This window comes from Mizuhopecten yessoensis, unplaced genomic scaffold (assembly GCF_002113885.1).
Source record: "Mizuhopecten yessoensis strain PY_sf001 unplaced genomic scaffold, ASM211388v2 scaffold9685, whole genome shotgun sequence".
Lineage (NCBI taxonomy): Eukaryota > Metazoa > Mollusca > Bivalvia > Pectinida > Pectinidae > Mizuhopecten > Mizuhopecten yessoensis.
In genome coordinates, this window is record NW_018408171.1 from 1,262,597 (window position 1) to 1,268,142 (window position 5,546).

The following is a 5,546-nucleotide window of genomic DNA, read 5'->3' on the forward strand; positions in this document are numbered from 1 at the left end:
CGAATGAAAATATTGTATCCCTATTAATGCAAAAATATTTATGAACTTAATTATTTTTTAACTTAATTATTTTTCAAAAAATATGATACAATCATTTTGTGTTAATTTTTCATTAAGCTAACCAGGCTTTGAGCACAATTAACAAATTTCTAAATAAACTTCAAATAATTAGTTTGCTTTTATGTATCCTGGTTGAAACTGTCCAGGTGGTGCAGAAATATTCTGCAATAAATATATGCTTTTGGATTTGAACTTCGCCAAACTTTTAGGCAGAGTTTTCGTAGTTTTGTGACAAATAAATAACAATTTATCGAGAATAATATATCTTTCTTTCAGAGATTTACTTAATTTTATATTATTTCTAGAAAGATGCAACCTAGTTTATGTAGAAAGAATGGAAACTAGTGATAGTCAATATGTTAGTTTTAGTCAGACACATCTGACCCCAAGATATGCACATGTCAAATTTTCCAGTGTTAAGCCTTAACCAAGATCTGAGCCTGCTGTTTTCTTTTCATGTTCAGCTGATTGAAACAGTTCAACCAGATTTCCAACGGGGCCTTAGTCAGTGTGAAACCATCATAAACCTACCCAAGATATGTCTCCGAAGTTTGACAATACAAAATTAAAAAGCTTTAAAGTACATAACTAGTCATATGCTTTGTAACACTATTAACTCATTCACCCCTGAAATTTCATAATGAACTATTCCAACCTTTGAATTGGAAGAGCTCAAATGTGTCTGCAGGGGTGATTGAGTTAACAGTGTACATCGCACAAATACACTTTTTGTTTGTTATAAGTATTGTTAATTTAGTACCTGGTGTGTATTATACTGTTGACATTTTTTTCTGTATGATTAATAATTCGCAGTTATCAAGAAATCAGATTCGGTGTAGAAAAAAAAAAAAAAAAAGCATTATTTCACAGTTTTAAATAAATTAATCATGATCACTGCTTTCCACTTTTATCACAATTATTGTATATATGCATACATATTTGTTTAACACTGTAAATAGCTACGCAACCCTTATTTTCCGTGAGGAGATTATACATATATATGTTGCCATGTCAGATAGAGCTCTAAAGCTAATTCTCCATATCATTGTGTTTATCTCATTCACCCCTGAAATTTCATAATGAACTATTCCAACCTATGAACTGGAAGAGTTCAAATGTGTCTTTTGATTCAAGCTTCACTTTTGACAAAAACTACTAAAATGAAGTGTTTCTGTCAAATTGAAATGATATTTTTTATGTTGTCAGGTTGCATGTACTTTGTATAAAACTATGGAAATGTTTTAGTTATTTTAGATCTTTTATTTTATTTCAATAAATTACTGACATTGCTTATTACACTGCATGCTTGTTCATTTGCTATTGTATCCCTACTTATTGATATGTTCAAATATTTTATTACATCATAATCTCTTTCATTGTTAATTTCTCCCGAATTGAAACAAACGTAATGAAATGTTTGAGTATAAGTTGACACAGATGAAGGTTGGTGATTACATATGGTTTGTTGTACACTGGCTGTGTTATGCTTGTGACTTGAGAGAGCAGGGACCGCTGTAGTTACTGTAAATAGATAGGGAGCTTGGGGGCCATTGCCGTATTGAGATGTAATAATGAGATTCTATCATATTAATTGATCTATTTAGTAGAAACTATGTTGTTTATCCAATTGAAAAACAACACAGTGATTTACACTGTAAAATGTGGTGAGTTCCAAAACAAGTTAAAATGCATCAAAATTATATACAAGAATTGGTGGGAATCATGATATCACAATCTCAAAAAAAACATTCCGGTCTATCAATAGCTGTATGTACCAGGGTAGTCCAGACATTACCCCTGGCCTAGAACTTCTAGGCCAATGTTTACACTGTGAAAGTCCGGGTGTAGCTGTTCCTTCTAATCTGATGTACAAGGGTTGTTAAAACCAACCTATTTACATACTGCCTACCATCTTGTTTTTCTACTCATAACAGAAAATACATATTTTATATCTAATTAATGTAAATCACACGACTTTATTGAAGTTTCATTTATATATATACATAGCCAATCTTACCATCCTTGTTGAATTTTTGTCAAATCCATATTTACAAGTTGTAATATTGTTTAATATATAGTGGGTACAAACAAACTTGTTTCTCTAAATTTGTATGTATATATGTCGTGAAGCCTGGTTGTATTACCAAGCCAGCAGCAAACAAGTTGTGTTTCATTTTCCACAAATGCTTTTCTTTTGTAATACAATTGTGTTAAACAATGTTGGTGTGATTTGTTGAAATCAAAGTGCAATTTTTGCAAGGCACATTGTTTTTCGTTATTTGTAAATACATGATTGTATTCATTTGACTGAACATTCTCTTGTCATAAATTTACTGTTGTTATAATGGTGTGGTTGTAGTACAAATGTATACAAACCCACAAATCTGATTTACATGTATCAGCTATTTGTTAATTTTAGGCGTACAGCCCACAAACTGATTTACATGTATCAGCTATTTGTTAATTTAAGGCGTACAAACCCACAAATCCGATTTACATGTATCAGCTATTTGTTAATTTGAGGCATACAGACCCACAAATCTGATTTAAGGCGTACAAACCCACAAATCCGATTTACATGCATCAGCTATTTGTTAATTTAAGGCGTACAAACCCACAAATCTGATATGCATGTATCAGCTATTTGTATGTTTAATTAATTTTTACATCTAAGTCAGTGTAATGTTTTTATTTGCCATTACATTACAAATTTACATTTTAACACTGTTATCATAACTTACAATGTCTGTATACACTATAGTGAGAGAATGTCAGGCAATACTAAAAGGTAAAGGTACTACACTGTTATCATAACTTACAATGTCTATATACACTATAGTGAGAGACTGTCAGGCAACACTAAAAGGTAAAGGTACTACACTGTTATCATATCTTACAATGTCTGTATACACTATAGTGAGAGACTGTCGGGTAACACTAAAAGGTTAAGGTACTACACTGTTATCGTATCTTACAATGTCTGTATACACTATAGTGAGAGACTGTCGGGTAACACTAAAAGGTTAAGGTACTACACTGTTATCGTATCTTACAATGTCTGTATACACTATAGTGAGAGACTGTCGGGTAACACTAAAAGGTTAAGGTACTACACTGTTATCGTATCTTACAATGTCTGTATACACTATAGTGAGAGACTGTCGGGTAACACTAAAAGGTTAAGGTACTACACTGTTATCGTATCTTACAATGTCTGTATACACTATAGTGAGAGACTGTCGGGTAACACTAAAAGGTTAAGGTACTACACTGTTATCATAACTTACAATGTCTGTATACACTAGAGTGAGAGACTGTCAGGTAATACTAAAAGGTAAAGGTACTACACTGTTATCATAACTTACAATGTGTGTATACACTATAGTGAGAGACTGTCAGGCAATCCTAAAAGGTAAAGGTACTACACTGTTATCATAACTTACAATGTCTGTATACACTCTAGTGAGAGACTGTCAGGTAACACTAAAAGGTAAAGGTACTACACAGTTATCATAACTTACAATGTCTGTATACACTATCGTGAGAGACTGTCAGGCAATACTAAAAGGTAAAGGTACTACAATGTTATCATAACTTACAATGTCTGTATACACTAGAGTGAGAGACTGTCAGGTAATACTAAAAGGGAAAGGTACTACACTGTTATCATAACTTACAATGTGTGTATACACTATAGTGAGAGACTGTCAGGCAATCCTAAAAGGTAAAGGTACTACACTGTTATCATAACTTACAATGTCTGTATACACTCTAGTGAGAGACTGTCAGGTAACACTAAAAGGTAAAGGTACTACACAGTTATCATAACTTACAATGTCTGTATACACTATAGTGAGAGACTGTCAGGCAATTCTAAAAGGTAAAGGTACTACACTGTTATCATAACTTACAATGTGTGTATACACTATAGTGAGAGACTGTCAGGCAATCCTAAAAGGTAAAGGTACTACACTGTTATCATAACTTACAATGTGTGTATACACTATAGTGAGAGACTGTCAGGCAATACTAAAAGGGAAAGGAACTACACTGTTATCATAACTTACAATGTCTGTATACACTCTAGTGAGAGACTGTCAGGTAACACTAAAAGGTAAAGGTACTACACAGTTATCATAACTTACAATGTCTGTATACACTATAGTGAGAGAATGTCAGGCAATACTAAAAGGTAAAGGTACTACAATGTTATCATAACTTACAATGTCTGTATACACTATAGTGAGAGACTGTCAGGCAACACTAAAAGGTTAAGGTACTACACTGTTATCATATCTTACAATGTCTGTATACACTATAGTGAGAGACTGTCAGGTAACCCTAAAAGGTTAAGGTACTACACTGTTATCATACCTTACAATGTCTGTATACAATATAGTGAGAGACTGTCAGGGAACACTAAAAGGTTAAGGTACTACACTGGTATCATAACTTACAATGTCGGTATACACTATAGTGAGAGATTGTCAGGCAATACTAAAAGGATAAGGTACTACACTGTTATCGTATCTTACAATGTCTGTATACAATATAGTGAGAGACTGTCAGGGAACACTAAAAGGTTAAGGTACTACTCTGTTATCATAACTTACAATGTCTGAATACACTATAGTGAGAGACTATCAGGTAATACTAAAAGGTAAAGGTACCTTAACCTTTTAGTATTACCTGACAGTCTCTCACTATATTGTATACAGACATTGTAAGATATGATAACAGTGTAGTACTTTAACCTTTTAGTGTTGCCTGACAGTCTCTCGCTATAGTGAATACAGACATTGTAAGTTATGATAACAGAGTAGTACCTTAACCTTTTAGTATTCCCTGACAGTCTCTCACTATATTGTATACAGACATTGTAAGATATGATAACAGTGTAGTACTTTAACCTTTTAGTGTTGCCTGACAGTCTCTCGCTATAGTGAATACAGACATTGTAAGTTATGAGAACAGTGTAGTACCTTAACCTTCTAGTGTTACCTGACAGTCTCTCTCTATAGTGTATACAGACATTGTAAGGTACTACACTGTTATCATAACGTACAATGTCTGTATACACTGTAGTGAGAGACTGTCAGGTATTACTAAAAGGTAAAGGTACTACACTGGTATCATAACTTACAATGTCGGTATACACTATAGTGAGAGACTGTCAGGCAATACTAAAAGGTTAAGGTACTACATGTACACTGTTCTCTGTATTTGTCTGTTTACATACTGGGAAGTATCTAATAAACGAGTTATATATTACAGATTGATTTTTGTTCTACTTGACTTATCAATGTTGCTACTTTCAGGTCTAGGTTATGAGTACATATTTAGCATACAACTTCAGTTTCTCCCTTTAATCTTGAAATGGATACATCGAGTCAGTAAAGTATCTATACAATTATAAACCATTCAAATATTTTCATATAATTTCTGTATTTAGGATCACAAACCACCAGCCCTCCACCACTGGGTCG

At 33.2% G+C, this 5,546-nt stretch overlaps 1 long non-coding RNA gene across 1 annotated transcript; it reads left to right on the forward strand.

The window, feature by feature from the left end:
• Nucleotides 1-3,213: 3,213 nt before the first annotated feature.
• Nucleotides 3,214-5,333, forward strand: LOC110458662. Its single transcript, XR_002463815.1, has 2 exons — nt 3,214-3,634; nt 5,101-5,333. It is a non-coding gene; the product is annotated as an uncharacterized LOC110458662 (long non-coding RNA).
• The last annotated feature ends 213 nt before the right edge of the window (nt 5,334-5,546 follow it).